This window comes from Colias philodice, chromosome 12 (assembly GCF_061535455.1).
Source record: "Colias philodice isolate Cphi_HAF_F1 chromosome 12, ilColPhil1 Martin Lab GWU primary, whole genome shotgun sequence".
NCBI lineage: Eukaryota > Metazoa > Arthropoda > Insecta > Lepidoptera > Pieridae > Colias > Colias philodice.
The window spans coordinates 4,365,817-4,388,339 of NC_143097.1; the positions used below are offsets into that span (position 1 = coordinate 4,365,817).

Consider the following 22,523-nt stretch of genomic DNA (forward strand, 5'->3'; position numbering starts at 1 on the left):
GGTATGCTCGATATTATAATATGAAGTGAGAGGGAAGGAGGGAAGAGGATATGAACTATTTTAAATTGTTTGCGAAAATGGAAGCTCGAATAATGTAAATAATTGCGAAATGTCCTTGTTACTTAAAATTAACAAATAATTATATTTTTAATTACCGTGTAGATTTAAATACTAAATGATATTAACATTTTAGTTCTCTCTAGATGGTTTTAAATTTTAATATGTTTTTTTTTTATTTTTCTCTCTTAACTCTACATTTCTATACAAACTAATATCACTTCCAGGAAATACGAGATGACATATTCAAACAAGTATACTCTAGAATCATTAAAAGCCTTTGGTTATATGCTCACATTTCTTCATATCTATTTTATTAAATATTGTACAAAAACCAGGCAGTAAATGCATTAGCATTCGATTAAAAATACTCGTTTTATAATCGGTAGACAATAATTGAAATTTCATGAAAGTCAGATATTCTCTCACAAAGTGCATTTAGCGATAACTTTAGTAATTGTATTGCTATGCATTAAGTGGAACTGTTGTAGAAACGATAACACCAGTATTTAATATACAAGAAATACGAAACAGTACGGTCACGTACGGTCATACAAGCTTTAATGTTGACATATTATAGGAATATAATACCGTTCTTTCAGCCGTGAGAAAATTATTCTTTTCAATGCAGAGTTCACGATAACCGTAACATAATCCATATTTTTTATCTTATTAACGAACCGCCAGTCATTGTTTCAATTCAAACCGCTTTTAAATGAAGGCTTTTTAAATAAACATAAAGAAACCAGAAAGAGCGGACTGTGGATACTTATATTTCTTTTTGTATAATTGGAGTGTTCAAATGATTTAAATTAGGGATGTAACGATACATGATTTTGCCGATACGATACCGATACCGATATTTGTAGTAATGTATCGGCGATACCGATACCGATACCGATATCGATGGCTTGGTAGAAAAATAAATAGTGAATTATGCATAAAAAGTTACCAACATTTAACAGAGACAACTGTTAATCGTATTCTTTTAAATAAAAATGCCAAATCAAAAAACAACAAAACCATTTATTTTAGTATTATTATTTTACGAAGTCAGTTATACTTTAAGTAATACACATACAATCAGTACCTAATAAAAGTTTACTATTGGTAGAGTTTTTTCAGAAAACAAAGTGCGCACGCGCGGGCGGCCTCCCGCATCGTTCATTGGGCGCGGGTTTTTGAATTATTTGATATCAAAAAAATTGGTTGTTTGTAAAGTAGGTTTACGATCGAGATGTTTACGTGATAACATAATGCAGTGGCAACGCTCGAGATGAAACGGGAGATCGGTCCGTCTCTCTCTCGTTATACCTGCGATCGCGCTCATGAGGTTTTGGTGTGACACAAGTTTATGAACATGTCATCCGACTTAAACGATTTTAAAAACGTTATCACGTTAAAAATTAAAAATATTCAAAATTATTTATTTCTTTCCTTTACATAAACAAATTTGTGATTGGAGCACTCCTAGTAAGCAAATAAAATGCTTGTGTCAGGAGGTTCCGCTCTTCCTTAACACTATTACAGAAACATAAATAAAACAATATGAATGAATACAATGCAAAAACATAAAAGAAAAGAAAGAATTTAATAAAAAAATATCGGTATCGGTTGATTTATTATCGGCGATACCGATATATCGGCTTGCCGATATATCGGCCGATATATCGGTATCGGTATCGGTATCGTTACATCCCTAATTTAAATTTTATGATCTTATTCTAAATTCAGTTTATTCAAAAGGTCTTTTAGTCCTCAATTCACAATTACATACCTTACCTTACCTTAGACTCTACAATCTACATCCTCATTCTTCAGGACTTCATTAGAAAGAAAGAAACAGAAAACTTGATGATGACATAAAACATAAAATATGAAAATTATGAAAAATTTAGATTTTTTTATACTTAAAACTAAAACTATGGTAATATTTTGACGCATATTAAGTGATTCATATTCACTAGATTGAAAAACATAATATTGGTTAGGTATTAAGGGTAACAGATAGCAGATTATATCACAACGTAGGCGGTGGCTCGTTTGATAAATGCACATACTCAAATACTCTACGCACACATGGAAAATATTGTGTGTAGCGTAGTGCAAGATATAAGTCTTTGTTTTCTTTGCAACCCGTTTCTTATCTGACATCTGACCGTTTATTCTATTACGTATCCCTTTACACAATATAAAGAACTACGATGACCCTGTTAATTAATTATGGCCTAAGGTACATTTCAATGTAATTCTCCTCTACCTTGAGCCTCTAGTTTTTCCAAGACATGAAACTGCTACTTATTTAGACTTTTTATGAGTTTGTAAGGATTATATCTTTATGGATAAAAGGTTTCTGAGGTGGTCCAGAGAAGTTCACCAAAGTGGAATTGATGCTAACTACTTATTTATTTGTAGATAAATGGTAAGCAATAAACTTATTATTTTACTAAGGGCTGATTTTTCAATCCTTGGTTAAAACTTATTCATCGAATAACGTATTAAACTACCATTTCAAAAACGTATTCTAATTGTCCGTATTTGACATTTTACAGGTGACATTTTAAAATGTTCGTGTGATACCTACTTTATTGGACGGATAAATTTTAAGCAAGGATTGTAAAATCGGCTCTAAGTATAATTTTAAAATATGCTCAGATATATAATTTTTAATTTTTATATAGAGCTAGATAAGAATATTGTTTTTGTAATTATGTATACTATCGTTTACAACGATCGCTGTGAGCATATTTTCTTTTAAAATACCATTTAATATTTGAATTGATAAGACTCAGCAAACAATTAAACAATTATTATCTACACGTGCGCAAATTCCTCATTTTTTAATTTTATTTTTCATATTAATTAAACTATTTATGTACTAAAATGCAATTAAGGTTTAAAATTTAAATGTAAAGGCATGTTTATCGTAATAATTATGCATGATTGACAACGAGTTTTTAAAACAGCATTATATCATTACAAACTGTGGCTTATTTTAAAATGCATTACAATTATTTTTAAATTAACAAATTATTATTGTTCATGAATTATGAATATAAGTACCTGCTATGACAAAAACTTTATAATTCTACACATGACGAGGAAAATTAACCTACTCCTACATTCGAATACCTATTCATAAGTCAAATTTTTGTTTACGTTTTAATATAATCTAAATATTACATTAGTTGTTTGTATTGTTGAACAATATTTCTCCATTGTATAAGAAAAAGCAATTAAAAGTTTAAATACAAGTCTAATGACTTATTCAATTATTTTCCATGGGGAAAAATGTGTGTTAGTATCATGTGAGATCCATACCCGTAATATGTCAAGGGTACTATGCAGTAATTAATTACATAATTAAATTATTATTCTGTAATATTCTCCAACGAAGGTCGTGAGAGTTGGACTGGAAATAATTACATAACACACATGCTTACGTCACGCTAGACTGCCTAATTTAGAGCTAAAAATATATTAGGCATTTACAGCCTGAAATCCACCCAATGCCTGTAATTTTGCGATTTAAAGGTAAATTAAAACATTGTGTAGGTATGTTATAAGTTATTACGCGACAATATAGAATATCATTTAATTATTTAAAAATACCTAAATAAAAAGTATCAAATCGATTAGTAAGTAGGTATGTAGTTAGATTGTAAATTTTACAATGATATGAATTACCTAAGTATAATAATATTTAAATAACGTTGTTTTGTCTATTATTTACTAATACTTTATTTATGTTATCCTTATTTAATTTGACAACTAAGCAGCCGCTATAATGAGTTGAAGTAATAGTAAAATACAAGATAAGATAATGTTAATGAACTTTGAAAATATCTGACGTAGGTAATTTACAAATTCTTTGAAGACCGCGTGGAATAATATTTTATGAACCGTATTTGAGCTATTTACGTTAACTGTTCTAATTAGTGCATTGATATACAAAGGATAGATATGTTACTATAAATGTCAATAATTGTGTAAACAGGGAATCTCGTGTAAGACAGGTTAAAAGTTTATCGCATGTATAAGTGCCGGCAGAGTGCTCTGTACTTTTCCTTGTTCTAATTTTAACATAATGGTAATTGTACTATAATCGTTAAATATAACATATTGGTGATTGTATTCTTATGACGTGAATTATTTTACGATATAGATGAAAGTATTTATGATGAAAATTGATTAGTTAGTAATTCCTGAATTTTTTATTAATTTATTAGAAAAAATACAGTCATTTTAATGCTTGGAATGACGACTTTGCATCTTAACTGCTCCAAAAGATTGTAAAATATAGTAAAGTATAGAAGCCTTGTTAGGGAAATTATGTAAAGCTTTTTATTTCAAATTTTTTATTTAAGATTTTTACCATACTAAATATTCGTCTTAAAATATGTACAAATTGATGAACTTCCTAACTAATTTGAAGTCCCAAGTCCCAACCTACAATTCGCTTGCAGCCCGTATGAATGCTAATAATTCAATTGTTTTTGTCAATGGAAGGTCAAGTAAGCACCTCATAAAGGTTTCCTTTGTAGATAATTCCAAAAGGACATTCCGAAGGTTGTAGCAAAATGAGGTGAAGAGTAAACAAATGTTTATCGAATATTGTTGAACCGGTATTGTTGAAAATAATCTCGTTATAAATTGTAAATACTATGACGTCAAATCAAATAAATAAAGACGTATAGACTGTATCACACATGTGAACGTAAAAAGAGTAAAAAAATGGGGCATTCGGGTTAAATTGCCAAGCGGGGAGATGGGTACGAGGAAGGTAGAATAGAATGTAGAGCGGCGGGCGGAGTGTTGTCGACGCGCTCAGAAACAACCTAAATAAAACAGGCCAGCAGGGAGTAGCCGTCTCGATGAACAGTGAACACGGAACGCACACACGGCCACTACACACGCTCGCCGGCTCGCACACTCTCGCCACACTCACACAACCGCTCTCCAGACGAAAATAAATCCACTCGTATCGCCATGCAAATAGGAAGGCGCACGGGCAAAATAACGCCAGCTGTCATAAACGAGGAGATCCTTACGTTTCGTGGTACTGTCGTAAGACGGTCACGGGCGCAGCATCTCAGGCCGCGGGTCACGGCGACGTCAAATCTCATCCGAAGGCGCCGTCCGCCACTCCGAACTGGTTTTGTGGGCGCGTTTGGATTCCGATGGAAAAGTACACGAGCGTGACGTCCACTAACATTCGGCACTCGCGGTATCGCGTCTCACTGCGGTCACCCAGCAGGAAAATCAAACGGAGATTAGCATGAATGATATAAAAGTAAACGCGAACGAGGTGCGACGTCGGCGCGGGTCGCAGCGCGACTGGCGGCGGCACTACGAGGAGCTCCGTGCGTAGTGAGTGGCCGTGAGCCGTGAGGCGCGGGGACGAGGAAACCCGGCGCTCGTACGGCGTGCCTCGCTCAGCCCACGCGAGGGGGAGGGCGCGGGGGGGACGCGGATTAATCACGTAGTAAGTATGCCCCCCGGGGCCGCACCGACCCGCGCATAGAACCTGCGCCCGGCCAATACATGAATAAATACTAAATGCAACGAACGCTCGTCGTGCCAGACTGAAACCGGACACTTATCGAAGCTAAATGAATTCCTGCGTGAACGTTGCCACCGAATCTTGGCCCAACGTCGGCCTACGAGGCGCCACACCTCAACAGCTCGTGATGCAACATTGTAATGCGTTTAATTTTATGAAAGTAATTGACTGGAAATATCTGCTGATGCTTTAACTTTTAAATCTTGATACATTTCTTAAATAATGGATTGACAGCTCTACATTTATTAACTCTACATTAAACTTGTCTGGCAGGTTTGAGAAAAAGGTGGTGTGAAATTTGTAAAAATAAGTCTCTATAAATGACAGCAATAGAGTTTTTATTTATTCAAGAAATACTTAAGAGTCCGATTTAACTCAAAAAAAGCACTATATTTAGTAATCTGCGCTACTACTAACACTGCTAGTGGGAAGTTGTTATTTGTAAATATCTATATCACAGTGTACGTATAATTAAGTTTCTACACCGAAATGTTTTGTTAAAACAATTTCACTTCATCTTAAGCGTTAGATAATCAACAATTAACTAAATGACTCAGTCACGAATTCCGTAAAACATGAAATCTCTTATTGTCTTTTGTAAAAAGCTTACAAAGGCTAGAGGAATGATTTTCGCAATACTACAGTCTACAGTAGCAGCCGTACACTCGAGTGTAATCCACGTCTGCCTATTGTTCGACAAACGGTATCTAAGATAAGCCTTAAAAAGGAGCGAGGCGGTCCTTAAGGACAAATAGACGTTATTACATCCATTGTGGGACTTCGTTTTATCTAGATTAACCATTTAGAGTTTTAGAATGGCCTTATCTTCATCACGTATGTTTTTGCACTTAACTGCTCCCAATTTTGGAAATTGTTTTATATATAATGTTATTCATAAAATAGGTATGTTTTAAAAGATATTAAAGTTTTGGTTTTTAGTGGTAATTTGAATTAATTGAATTTCACGGAAGGTAGGTTGGATATGAAAATATTACTATAAAAAATTGTAGAGGTACACACCTCTGTTTTAATTCAATGTTTTTTGATATGATTTGTTAAAAATTTAAGAACATAAATACTCGTTGTGGCATTTTTTCCATCACAGTATAAAAACCATACAACATATATTGGACATTATAATATTAGAGGTATAGCTGGATTATATTTTTGGAATATTTTCTGAATACGTTTGTCTAAAGTGTACATTCACTTTAACGTTTTACGATGTTTCTCAGAAACGAATTTACAAATTATATTTTTTTATATTTTAACATATTAAACAACCAATTAATCATTGAAAGTGATAAAATTTCTTCTCGTACATGGGAACTTATTTAAAAAAAGGTCTTAAACTTAAATTCTAACGCGTTGAACTCTACTTAAGGGGCATCGATCGATTCGATACGCACACCTCAAGCGATACCTACTTAAACATGTTTTACTTAGCTCCTTCGTGCGTCAAGCATATAAATATTAATGTTTACTTAACGAAACTTTGATAAATTCGTATATCTTTATAGTCTGGTTAATATTTCATGTCGAGAGCAGCTGTTGAATAATTAAGAAAAACTATTAAGATAGTTGTAAAAGGGTTATTTAGGACGTCCATCCGTGATCTTGATAGCTTTATATTGTTATCTCGTTATTTACCACTTGAAATATCACATTTTGTGTTTTTAAATAACAGCTTGTAGAAATACTTTAGTATAAGTAATTCAATTTGCAGGTACAACGTGTAAATGAGATATTTAAAAACACACACGTGTTTTAAGAAAAACTTAAAGTTATCAAAGTTATTGAATAAGACGCTACAAATATATTTTAATACACTGAATATTTGGTATTATTCAAACAACATGATTGTAATATACAAATATTAATATAGCAATACTTGCGCTAAGATTAAAAACACGTTCATAGCAGTTTGTTATTAACAAATATTGTGTTGGTTATGAATTCGATTTAGCAGTGACCTTACAATATAGAGCCTACGCACGGTACTCACAACATACCAAGGCCGAAAAATATATTCAGAAAATTTAGGTATTAAACTATTGAAATCGATTCTCCTGTTACTAATTTGCTTGTTTTTCTATGTTTTTATCCAATCTCGCTTATCAGCTATCATACATAATCCTTTCAATTTATAAGCCTTTCTTTTTATCTGGTAGGTCCGTAGGTATATAAGCTCTACGTTGAACATAATATACTTTTTTAGACATATACCATTCAAGTTAGGAACTTGAATGGTATACTCATACGTGTTTACATATCTTACATCGAAAAACAAAAAATGTTTGGAATAAATACATAACAATATTTTTCTAACAGAATAGTGGATTTAGAAAAAAACACACTCTTTAATTAACAAATTGATTATTAATGTAAACTATTTGTTATTTACTAGTAACATGCTTTCTCAATACTTTTTGTAGAGCGTGGTAAATAATTTATCCCCACGTTTGAGAAGATTTGTGTGTCTTTGATAATAATAATCAAAACTAAATTAAACTAAATTACACAGTTTATAGCGCACGTCATTCATTCTCTAATTCTTATATATTGGTACCTATAGATGACATGTAAGTAGTAGCAAAATAAGTATTTAGTGATCTGTGGTAGTAGTGTGTAGTACTATAGACCAAAATTGAACTATCGAAGCATTTGGCAGTCTCTATCAGCTATCCTAAACCTTGCATTAGAAAATAGCAATTTAAATTCAAAATAAACTAATTGATAATACAATGATGACCACTCGCAGACATGCGTGGGTAAGCGCGTACCAGAGCGTGGCGGCAGGTGGCCCCGGGGTGATCTACCATGTCACTGAACTGTGAACTAATATTTGTGTAATTACATATATATTGTTTGCTATTTAAATTATCTTGAGAACGTTAAAAATAAAACGTTGAAATGGTTGTGTGCTATTTGTGGTCACTACTGTGCTAAAATAGTAATAAAACACGTTTTACGTAACAGGATTTTTTAAAGAATATTTATAGTATCTAAAATATAAATTTAGGCATAAAGAATTTGGAAAAGGATAGGGCATTTTGCAGTAATATCTTTGATTGAGTAATTTTGATTATCATGAACATGTACTTATTTTATTTATAATAAAAAAACCATTACTATGCTACTTTGTCATATTGTTTTTCTTTAAATTTAGGATGACCACGCAATTTAATTAGTAGTAAACACCTAATCTAAAGTATTGTAATGCGTAAATGGGTGCAAAGGTATTGCAAGTGATTGCAGTTTGTTGACTCTGTCTCTTCCCGTCCTCCCCCCTCCCCCCTTTTCACCTTTGGATCCTGTGGCCCAGACGTCTGCCAACCCACGCTTCCACTATAATTATTGCTTTCACATATCACTAGTCATAAATATCAATCCCTTCGGAAAGTTAATACCTGGCTGATTTTATGTAACATTAATATGAAAATATTGTATGTCATCATTATTCAGCGTGATCGAAATACATTACGTTCATTATAAAAATAAAAATACATAATATTTTTAATGGATAATACTTTTACAATGTAGTCATCATTATTTGCTGTTTGTATTGATTCGGATCAATAGTTTATGAAAGATTTTTGAGTATTTCGGCTGCTTACAGTTAATTTGACAATTGTATGCACAATTGTTCAATTGATTGAATTTTTTGGAAGATGAGGGGTTTAATATCGAGTACCATTAATATTTTATATGATTTTTTTTTATTTTCATAAAAGTTTACTAAAAACATAGCTACTACATATTAAGTATTCTGTGCTAAAAATTAAATAGCACAACCAAACCTTAGTAAAATTAGAAAAGTATGCAGGTAGAGCTCCGGGAATATAATATGATACATCATACATATACACATGTATTCTATCATAACGATTCACGGCATACTTTAACTTTCGTTTTAATAATTCCACTTCTTGAATTAAAAATAATAAACATCTTAAAATTCAATCTTCATCTTGCTTATATTCAAACAGACAAGACTTCCAGAAATTACCCAATCATCAGTTATTGATAATTCCTAGTAAATGTCTTAATTATCTCTAACAAGAGATAAATTACATGAAACGTGTCATTATGGCGCCCCGCGCCATGTTAGTGCAATAAAAAACACGAAAGAATAATAAATTATTGGTTTTCTTTCATAAAGAAAACGTCTCTCGTAAACTTTTTGCTCCTTTGATTTTCATACAAATTGGAAATTCTATAAGACTCATTATTTGCTCGCAATTTATATAAAAGCTTTTTAATGCCAATATCATTAAGTCCAATCTTCTTAAAAGGCGATCTTGAGAGACAGTACTGCTTTTTTGTTGCAATGTTCATGTTTCAAGCGCAATGACTTCGTATCAAGCCGAATCTGATAAGATATAATAATTATATGACCAAATGTCAGCTGACGTACGTACACTATGTGTGAACATTACATTATCAGTATTTACGCAACCCGGTGCTATTTATCGCAATTCACTCATGATAAGTATTGATGAAACTTTTTGCATAACCTGCTGTAATCTTCCGTAATGTCTTGTATTAGAAAATGTCACTAATCTAACGTCTTTATGCTAACAATGTGTGATGTTATACAGATGTCGTAGATAGAAGTTTGGTTAATTTTGTAGTTCCTTTTTTATACACTTAACTTATCAAATTAAAACATTTATTTGCGCACCAAATTATAAATACCTACGCATAAATTAAAAATTTTATGCGTAAAATATAACGGGTTAATTTTAAACTGTTTCTTAATTTTATGTTATTCCTTTTTACGCATAAATGTTAATGTTAATTACGTGAAAACTATTTTTAACTCTAAGAAATGTGTTTTCTTAAGCTTGTTACGATTAATTAAAATGAATAAACCTAACATTTTTCTCTAGTTTGTGTCGCGTTGTGCGTTACAAATAGCGCAAAATGCGTAACCAACGAGCTATTCTCGTCTGCCATTTAATCTATTTTTGTTAGTGGCCAGACATAATACAATGTACACTCCGAGACTGAGGCGTGTACCTATTACTATTATAATAAATTATGATATATAACATCACCGTAGTTTATTTCTAGTTATTATGAAGGTATGTATTACTATTTTACAACCAAATGCATGGCGAAAAACGTTACGAGTTCAGTAAAATTCCATTAAAAAACAAGCAACTCGTGGACTCAGGGTCACGAAATAAAAAAATATTAAAATTCATCAACTCTTCCAACCATCCTTGAATTTATTTTATTTATTGATAAAACGGGATTCTATATTTAAAATTTCAATTAAGGAATATCACACCGCATTACCATAGATTATACAACCACAGATTACGTAACGATTCTTTTTGTAAATATTTTAGCGTGCAATTTTTGTAATATCGCTGTAATAAATAATTTACATCAAACAGCAAATGTATTAATAATAAACAAAATTATATTTAACGCAGCAATTATTAGCAAAACACACCGGAATGTAAACTATAATCCAAAAACCCACGCACATCGGGTTTCATAGTAAACAGACGGCAAGCCGCGGCTCGGTTTTGTGTCAAGATTTTATTTTTCCCAGAAAGACGCGGACGTGGCTATGCGCCTGAAATAAGTTTCGAGTTCAAAGAGTCGTGCGAGCTCTGGCTAATTAGCAAATGTACAATAGACGTCGCCCTCACACAAGTATATTATATTTTAATTATTTTTTATTTATTATATCTTCGTTTTATTTTGAAAAATATTTATTTAGGATTATAATTTTGCATACGCAGATAAGGTAGTAATAAAGACTTATACCTAATATCACAGAGTAATAATAATATACTACGTATACAACTAATATGATATTTTTAGATCTGTGTTGGACAATGTTCATTTTAATTGCAAAAAGACGATTTTTGTACATTCAGAACTAAATGTAAAAGTGGGTTATAGATTAATTAAAAATAGTTTTTTGGTATGCTTCGACACACAAAAAATCTATTAGAGTCAAGGCATTAAAGCTGAAAAAATATATTATTTGCATAAAGCATAACTTACTGAAATAAGCAACATACAACATTTATTGTATCATATATGTATATTCAGTATTGCAATGATAATGCCACGTCTAACGATCTAAAAATAACTAATGCGCCTTCACAATGCGCGATAAAATTCCGATGTCATCCGAACCACCCATACGCGTACATGATGATTCTTCTTTTTAAGCTCAGCTATTTAAAACGTATGCAAAGCTGCAATTATTTCTTGTGTAAGAAAGCTAAATATGTACACATCATAGGAATCCGCCACGACGTGCTCTGTCGGGGAGCGCAAACTAACAACGAGCTATTTTAATTACAGCAGTCCAAGATTGCACTACGACGAATTAATGTAATTAATCATTGTAATAAAACTAAAGCCAACGGCGGCGTCTGTCCTCCGCTTTGAACTTACGTTTAATAGATCATTTTTATTGGAGCCGAACATAAAAACACGAACGTTATTACAACATTTTGGTTATCATTATCGCTATAACTCACAATAATATCAAGAGTTGGAGGACTCTCTTGGAGTTAGTAAAACACAAAAGCTAATAAATATAAGTTCAATTATATATTTCCATGAAGTAAAGAAAAACATTATAAATCAGAGCTCAGAATAACCGGTCATTTAATAACATGATAGGTACTTAATTATTATATTTTATCGTATGGATAATGGAATACACATGAATGTACTCACGAAGCCACCACAAAATTGCGGTTAAACAGTTCTGAGAACTATACCTATATTGTTGTTTCATTTAATTAACCTTATAAACCCGCCAAGTTGATAATCCCCAGATTCTTTATCCGCGTAAATGTAGTAGGTCGTGCCAGATTTCGCAGTAATATACGTCTTTAAACAATGTTACTGAATAAAGTACCTTATACTTTTGATGGAGGATAGCTTTTACATTATCTCTCGAATACTGCATAGGCTTCTTTCGCTATAAATAGCAAACAAAGTGCGTACACATGTCATAGACCTCGTGCACAAACTGCGATGCAATTAATTGTCCCATTGTTGAATCCAGGACGTCGTCCTAACAGATTATTTGACGTTGCACAATTGATATATTTACATGTAGTGTACTAGTGTATAGGTAATGTTGAAAAGGAATAATAGAATATTAGAACTTTTTTAAAGAAATAAAACATATTCTTGCGAATAATATCATGTTCTAAAATTATAACTACGACAATAAGCTTAGATTCGACAATCTTTGAACCTCTTGTGAATGCTAATTAAGTGTTCCTTGTCGACAAGGCGCACATAACGTGACCTACATTTGTGCGGGTAATTTGTTTATGTCAATCGACGAATCCCAGTATAATCCAGAGCGTGTCGACTTTAAATTAAATGTCATTACACTAATGACGAGGTTAGCTAGTGTGGGGCAATGTCTATTCCGTGTAATTAACAAATGAATTCCTTACAGTATTTTGATAAATTATAAAGCTATTTTTTTATTAGATTTTTTCATATATGTATCATTTTGTATTTCGCATTTGTTAGTGTGTTGCTTATATTTCAAAATTTTGTTTTTATTTGCCTTGTTATTCTTAAAGTTTTGTCATGTATCATCCATGATTTATAAATTTAAATTATTTTTGTCCTTTTAAAATTAAATTGAATGAATGTCTAAAATCTCAATCATCCTTTACAAGTTAATGATTGACAAGCGTCCTTGATGCTTCATGATAATGATTTATTTATGCGTTTGATCTACCTTAATGATAATGTCATATAATTATAATGACACTATTAAACAGACTACTATTATAAATGAAGACTTCAATGAACGTACTTCTACGACTATCCGTATAAAGTACTGCTAAATATCAATTGAAAATATTGTATTTGCATCCCTCAGAGATAGGTCACCGTATCTCTGTTGGATGCACCCTTAACCCAGATGTAGACAAGGACAGGCGATCCACCCCGAATACACCACTAATTTGTAAAGAGCTTCGACATTTTTTGTGTGATCGCGTTCTTTTTGAGAAATTGTAATCTTCATATCAGTTGAACAGGTCAGTGTAAACTGGTTGATATTAAAGTAAATATTTTTAAGTAATAATTAAAAAAAAAATTTCCCGAAACCAGATCAAACAAAACCTTTACAAAACTACATTATGAAATAAATTCTGATTAAAATTTTGTTTTTCTTTTCTGGAAATATCAAAATAAATAGAAGCTATCACGAATCTCAAATTGTATTTGTAACGTGAAATCCGTCTTAAACCACCTCATTATACAAGAAACTACACAAGGAAGGTAAAAGAAATGCCGCATACATAGATAGGCTTCGACATGAACGTGATTCTAAGAATTTATTCACTAAACAAGTCTTGGAGCTTGATATCAACACAACAACAAATCGTTACACACACAACATCGCTATAGTATAGACTCGGTTGTAGAGCAGGCGCGTTGAAGCCTATTGCTCGTACACAGAGATATTTATGTCTGTGTGCTGTAATGTCGCGGCTGTGTGTGTGTAGAATGTTCAGCGTGGGTGTAACGTACACAGAGCTTTCACGCAGCAGCCTTGGCCGCAAGACACGTGCGTCATTAGGGCTGTGCCCTGCGCACTATAATGGGCCAATGTTGACCAATTAATTATTCCTCTAACGTGAAACGTAGGACTAAAAATAGAATCACGTAAGCTTATGGGACCACTCCGTGTTTTGATTATTCCTGTATTTGGTTGTAGAGCTCGGTTTGTATGAATAATTTACAAAAGATAATCATAGAATAGTGTTTCAAATGTTATTTCTGTTCTATTCGTGGTTGAATAATTTATTATTTTTGAAGGAGATAATTGGGTAAATTCCAAAAATAATGTCAATGTCAAATTTAAAAATACATTAATATTCTACTGAAGTATAACAGTTACTTTTAAAAATCTATTTATATAACACGAAGGTAACCAACACTTTTAATTCAATTAACCATTTTTGTCCAAGAAAAATATTAAAGTTAATTATAAATACATTTTTTTTTGCGATTTTCAATTGTGTAGATAGTTCCGATTCGATGCATCGATCAATTACTATCGATAAGTATCGTACGTCCCTAGGCGGGTGGCTGGCTAGTGGGGGGCTAAACCCCACCCTATCAGCTGAGCGACACGTGCGAACTATCCCGTCTAGTGTAGTGTAGATACACGATTGGGGTCAGGTGCAATACACTCTCATCTTACGAATACATGTAAAACGATGCCTTGCTCAACGCAACGAACGGTAGTACTTCAATTTCTTGGAAGAATTAAATTGATGTGATTGTTTGTATCGCATCAAAGCGTTATCAGCTTGTAGATGTTACTTCCTTATACTTTTTCAATTCCCTGTGCTTTTAACAGTGTGCAGTAGAGCCGGTAGAGTCACAAGATGTGGGTTTGTATTTGACTGCTGGGAAGTCTGTAATATCATTGTGAAAAAATCGGATCGATCATCGAACGTCCACTATAATTTAGTTTGTTGCTACTTTTCACTCTTATACTATCTACACTAAAGTATTATACAACTTTGTTTTTAGCTTATTATAGGATTCGGTTTATACTCCAATTAATTGGATATAATTATTAATACATTTATTAATAATATAATATTGGAAAAACTGTTAAAATGCTACACTACAACTGAATATAGCCACGGAAAAGTTTTACAAAACATTATTTTCCTCATACTAAAGTACATAATATTCCTGTTTGAAGAAAGTGTGCACTTAGAGATAATTTCCCTTAACTTTATAAATAATTCATGGAAGCTACGTAATACATTGAATATTTACAACTATTAACTACTAATCTTCAATTTAAATTTCATGGTAATTTACTTTATTTCACGTAATACAATTCCAGTTATACTTAAAAAACAAATTGAATACCGATTAGTATTTTGCTCAACAAAATTGCTTTTCAATTTTTTTCCTCCAAGAGAAGTGGAGCAGTTAAATGTAATTATATAAAATTTGAACAAACAACAATGCTCAGATATTATTTATGACGGATTCGGGCATCACTTTGTTTTGCGTCGCGTCGATAGGATCGCGCGCGCATGAATGCATTCACGGTGTGACGGCTTCCCCATATGGCCAAGGCTGGGCCTTTTAAAGCCGCGGCCACACATTGGATTCAACTTTGCGTCCAATATTGGCTATAATTTGAAATGATCAAACTACTGCACTATACATTGGCTTCAATGTCAACTTTGTAACCAATCAATGGAAACAGACTAGCTCATTGGGCCAGCCCCAACTGTGGTAGCAGAGAAGCGAAGACGATGGACGATAATTTATTTGCACGAGCGGCTTTAAAACAATTTAAACAATTTAAACAATTTATTTATTTGTTAACATGGCAGTGTGGTCACAAACATTTGGAACTTCCCTTTAAGTTAAGGCTTACGCGTACGGACTAGGTACATATGCTTATTACTTGCATCAGACAAGTAATCAACGAAAGAAAAGGCGATGGTGGATGATAAAAATGCACACTTCAGGCGACTGACAGAGACGATATGTGTGGCGCGAGCGCGGCGTTGTGTCCAAGATGCCCCCGCGCACTCCCCTTTCATTCCCCTCTCCTTTGAACGTGTATCAAAAACCGACACTGAGCGCGTTAGTATTGGGCATTGGACAGTGATTGGACGCAATGTCTACATTGTGTCAAAGTACTGATACATACATTGGTGTATTGGGCGCAAAACGTTACGTTGGTGCAAATATCTCCAATGTGTGGCCGCGGCATAAGGCTCACATAAGTGGGCACTCACCTACCGACTGAACGAGCCAGCAATATCAATGAACCGGCCATCAATAAAACATGTGGCACTAAGCCAGGAAAGGAAACGGCGAAATGAGAAAAAGAAATATTTGAAAAAGGCATGCGCGTATACTCGATTGTTTGTGCGATTGGAAAGCATTCAATGTAAAGCTGCGCGCACATTATGAATTATTCTCCGATAATATTTTTTGTTCGGCGCACTCAATATCTTCCATATAGGTTATAATTAATTTTTATTTCGTTACATAACTCGTATCGCTGTGTGGCCGGACGTTCACAGAAATATTTGATGTAATAACTCAAAGATCTATGCTTTTCTTGGTTGTTTCAATTACGAATTCACTCGTTTAGTACCTACTCAGCGTCCAAATTAGGCATTTAATGATATATGTCAAACATAACGCTAGAACTGAAAAAAAGTAATTATATCTTTATGAGATAACGTTCATATAATTTTATCAAAAGTTGTTAAATATTAAATTGGCGTATCTAGTCATCAAAATTTTATTACTTAAATGTACCTCATTCAAGTGAATTTTAACTTCTTTCATATAAATTCAGGTCAGTTAAAATTTTAAACGAGTTTGCCTAAAGCTCTTTTTAAATAGAAACTTTTTGATCGAGTATGAACGTCGTCAACGGACCCCTAATGAAGCTGGTTGCGCAGCTGCATTCCAGCCGCCATTTTCTGGGAACACACTTTTTTAATCTGGTTGTGGAATGTCAGTTTTTAGAGCCGGTGCGTATGATTTTTCATTGAAATTAAAAAGAAAACGCTTCGCGCTCGTGTAGACGTAATAAAAGCAAGACTTAGCATGCCACAGTCGTCCGCACTGCTCTTTTTATCGTCTGCAATCCTTCACTTGTTTTATTATATAATGACGAATATAGGTAGGTATGGTCGTGAAAAGTTTTAAAAGGAAATCTATGATTAATCTCACATTATTGAATACCGGTTAAGGAATTTAGTAATGATCGTACTTAGCGCTGATAAAAACTGCATAGAAACTACTCTATCAGAACTCTATCAGTATTCAGTACACTAGAGCTATATTACTGTTAAAGTATGTATTGATATTAATCCTCATTTTTCATAATAAAACCCCTGAAAATAATTATCCGTTTTCGTTTTATTTATTTTAATGTAACTAAAAATTTATTTGTATATTGTCTATTTATTACATCCATGTTTTTTTTTAATTAAAAAAAAAGACTTTTACATAATAAAAATGTATATTTTTTACACTAATTAACGGATTTTTATTTTAAATTATGGTACGAAATTTCCCATGGGATGGATCGAACTTGATACCAAGAGACCGACAATCACGCAAACTTTGGAACGCACGATCCGCGTGTGAAATTTAATAACTGAACTTTACTGAGATTCTTTCTCATGACTTTATTTTTTTTTTCTTGCTGAAACATATCTACGTATAATTTATGTATAAAAAGGTGCAATGAATTCTATGCGTATTCATCTTTATATTGTTCGTATATTTTTTCTTCTAATCAGATTGTTCTCTAAATTATAACGGTTCTCAGAAATTCCTATATGGTGAGTATTAATCACGAATTGAAGTAATATCTTAAACTGGAATCCAAAACAAAATTAATGTGTAAAGGAGCCAAGTTTGAATACAGTAAATGATATCTAAATGAGGACTGGTTATTTAAATCTTATTTTTAAAAGGCACCTACACGTTTCTAACCTGACTGAAGTAAAAGTTTTTGCTCGATTTTATGTAAATACTACCTTTATTATATTGCTTTTTGAAATTTACGTAAAACATAAGCAATTTTTTAATCACGATCAAGTGATAATTTTGATTGTTATTACAGCTATTATTACAATTCATCCTTCGTCTTCTTAAAGATATACCTACTATACTTCTCCATACTAGTTAGATCCCTATCTTAAGAATCTTCTCATATAATACAATTAAAAAAGTACATATCGTACCTAGTATACTTTAAATACTCCTCAACAATGTTATCATAACAGTTAATCAACCACACGTATGCAAGAATAATGAGTTACTAGGAACAAATAAATTAAAACAAACAAGGTATAGAGACATCATACTCGTAGATTCAACTATTATTCCACACTCGATTCAGTTGAATCACGACCACGGTCACTTAGTAATAAACTGATTACATTAAGTTGCGGTAAATGTAAATTTACACTTTAATGAACTAGAAACCGGGTGATTAGAAATTGATCCTGATTGGTTTATCGTATAGGGTACACATGACGTAATAATGAGGGTACATACGATGTAATACCAGAGGGAACATAATATCCGTACATTATGCATACAACATTTCTAATTCTTTTAGCTTTTTTGTTCTTGCTACCAGGAACAAATATATATTGCTATTTTTTGTTGCAGAACCGGATTGGTAAAGTTGCTTATAACTGGATAGTGTGCAAACAAAAGGCCTGAAACTAGATTTAATAAGAGAGACTTTTTATATAAAAGAAAATGCTTATCACAAGCTCAATAAATAGGTATAGTATCATTTTGAACTCATTTTTAAATGATGTCGTTGAAAAGCAATAATTATTCCTCCAAATAAAAACATAGAGCTTAGGAAGTTAAATGTTTAACGTAAATATATAAGTGCAATAAAATATTATCCGTGAACGAAATAGATATTTTAAAGCTATTAATTGTAATACACAGTTATGACTAGTGACTACACGACCAACTAAAATACCAAAAATAGTAAAATACTGAACGATACGACAAATCATGAATCAATTACCGTGTCTATTATCTCTCAAGCTCACATGTATATGTATCAGCTTCCTGAATTCAACTAAGTGCACACACATTTCCAATTTCCACAAATTCTACTTACGTCACAGCTTTTAGCAGTTGTTTGCGTAACAAAATAGTTTTTGTTTTAAAAGCAAACATCATTGTCTGATTTCGCTCATTCTAGCATGAATCTGAAAATTGCCTAGAAATGATTTCACAAACTGAAAGTTCTTTTAGTGTTGCATTTCACAGTTCCTTATTATCGCCTAGTTAGTGTATGACTATCTCTTTGATATTTTTGTTTGATGTGGAAAAGTTTGCAACGCACTACTTCCGTGTTATAACTTAATATTATAAAACGTGAATGTAGAATACGGAGATTATAATAAAATTATAAATTTCATCTTTTCATTTGTGACAATACAATAGGCATATAAGATTTTTATTTCACCCAAAAGGCAAAAACTAACACAGAAGGCTCTACAATTTATAGTTTATACTTATATGATAATGTGAATTAGTTACAACTTGTCTATATTTCAGTCCTTTTCATTATTACCGGTTGATGAATTTCATGAAATGTATGTTCAACTTGAGTTAACCACTCAAGGTCAAACAAATATCCTATTAAGACCTCGAATCAGTAGGATACTTTTAAGATTGGTATTCGTTTACCAATCTTAAAAGCGTGACAACTTTGAAACACGTTGGAAGCCGGGGGCGGAAAGCTAGTCTGAAATGTACCTACCTGCAGGTTCGTAACACGATTCCACAGTCCACTTCAATTACCAAAACGAATGTATCACGTATGTAATTTAAACACGTTAACTGTAAATACACCAGGTTCTAATCTTTATTGAAGCAACTTTCAACATCTAAAACTCGTTCTATCCACGTGGCGCCAAAATGAATATTACCTATAAGCACAAGGAACGCCGCGGGGTTATTAACACTCATTGCACTAGAATTACAGATAAAACAAGTAGCAGCTTACCCATTTATCATGTTTGCCTAATTAACACCATTTTAGTTTTATCTCGGTTCTTAATAAGTCGCTCGTTACGGAGATGCGGATAATAATAGTTGCGAGCGATAAGTAGGGCAGTGGAGGTCTAAAAATAGCGAATGTGCAAGTGTAGTACCATAATATGATGATATTGTATACGCGGGTATAGTCGCTAAACTAAATGATCGATGACAATTAGTCAATTATCGCGAGGTTGGCGGCGGCTGCGCGGGCGCAGATCGCGTAACGCGGTAGCAACCAGTGTTGAGTCGAACACGTGTCGATTGTACTAAAGTATTGCTCCTAGCCGTGAGATAAATGAATGCAAAAAATCCTTAGGATAGGTTGTTCTAAGTCGTTTGAAATTTAATTTGGAGTTCAGAATAGATAATAGGCTACGTTGCTAGAAAGTGGATTCCAAAGTCATAATAGAGTTAAAATCTTTCATTTAAATGTTATTGAAACTAGGTACAGGCCAACTCTCAATTGAATAGTCAAGTTTTTAGGACGGTAATGAATAAAATATCCACTTGCTTACACATTATTCAATTTACATTATTTAAACGTCTATATTCGGTCCGGTTTCATAATCAAGAAGCGATTCCTTGTGGCCGCTTGAATTTATATTGAACATAAATGAAAATTCTACAATTCCTAAGCAAAACGAATAGCTTTTATGGAATGCTATAGGCAATTTTGTTTTCTTAAAATAAATATAATTTTTTTATTAATTGTAAGGCCAAAAAACAAGACATCATAAACTATTGGTACTATTGTTTTTTTTGTTGCTCTATCTTTTAACAAAAATAATGTAGAGTCAAAACACACTAAAGATCTAATAGGATTATTAGCAATCCGGTCTGCGACCTTTGAATTTCCTTTTTCAATTTAGAACAACAAGCAATTAAGATTCTTTCAAAGCTAAAGTCCTTGTAATTTAATGTATATTCAGATTAGGTCGACATGGACGCACCTCACTACGCGCTAAGTTAGGCATTTTGTGCACTACGCAAGGACGTCGACCCCGGCAGCCTTGAGCTCGCGCTTAATTTCAATCGAGTTTTAAAACTCTTATGTGCTCGCATCCAATCCAATTTAAGAACTAATCTTTTCAACGAATTGCTAACGTTTTCTGACTCAAATTGAAACGGTAATACCACTGGGAACTGAATTCAAAATACCAATAAAATCCTTTCAAACACAATAAAGATAAATAAGTAAGATGATAAATAAAAATTATTACAACGAGTGTAAACAAATATAATAATGTGACTATTGATAGTGATATTTTTTAGTTTCCTTTTTCGTTTCATTACGTATTGAAAGACCTTTTAGTAAGGTTGAGCTATTATTAGTTTAGCAGTTTCATTGACTATAAAGGTTGTAATAAATAGTTGTTTATGTTTAATTTTACTGTAAATTACGATCGTTAATTATTTAATAATTTGCTACTAGTGAAAGTACTGTTCAATTCAAAATCTGTACAAACAACGTTAATTTTCATTTTCTTTTATTACGCATTCTCAAAATCCAATAAAATAACTTTTCCTCTTATCAACCTATTAAAAACTAATTAAGTATATCTTATTTTTTTACAGAAAATCTTTATTTCGGGATTATAGAATTCAATGACTTATGGTAAAGAACAGGCACGGTTAGAACTTGCGAACATTTTTATGGAAGCTAATAAAACTCTACTTTTTCGTTTATAGAGATGCAGTATATCGCAAATAAAAATAATTTGGAAAATCCAAAAGTGCACGCCTCATAATTTTTTTTTAATAAATATTTATTAATTATTATTTTTGTTTATTTAATAACAATTAAACCACATCGAATCAGACCCTGAAAAATGAAAGGGTTCTATTCCTGAGCATACTCAAGCGTAAGAGAAAAAAAAGACTCGATTAGTAAAGTATTTCGGTCGCTATCGTGTTAACAAGAAAAAGGATCCGCACATACAGACACACGGACGTCCAAGACAGAACTTTTTTAAACTGTTTTTTAACTAGTTTAAATAACAAAAATGACATCAAAAATATCATGAACGTTAAAAATAGTGTTTTTTCTTAATATGTGTGTGTATGTATTATCTTACAAGTGCAATGTATGATACATAAAGACATTTTAAGTTTGAAAAATCAGATGTTTTGCGCGAAGTGACAGTAGTACCCACCTCAACGCTTCGCTTATGAGGCGTGCAAAACAATTTAGAAAAGCTGTCTATTATTATTGGCGGTGAACATAATATAGAAAAACCGTAATAAATAGAACTCTTTCTTTGTCGATTAATAAAATTCAGAATTACGTTATTAATTAAGCTCT

At 32.6% G+C, this 22,523-nt stretch overlaps 1 protein-coding gene and 1 long non-coding RNA gene across 2 annotated transcripts in view; both read right to left on the minus strand.

The window, feature by feature from the left end:
• Atx-1 (Ataxin 1) overlaps nucleotides 1-5,661 on the minus strand; it is a 32,573-nt gene extending 26,912 nt beyond the window's left edge. Inside the window, exon 1 of the mRNA XM_089701409.1 lies at nucleotides 5,109-5,661. The gene's annotated coding sequence lies outside the window, so the exon portion shown is untranslated. The remainder of the gene's footprint in view (nucleotides 1-5,108) is intronic.
• The window catches only part of LOC149483913 (uncharacterized), a 227,323-nt gene that overhangs the window by 73,738 nt on the left and 131,062 nt on the right, over nucleotides 1-22,523 (minus strand). The window lies entirely within an intron of this gene.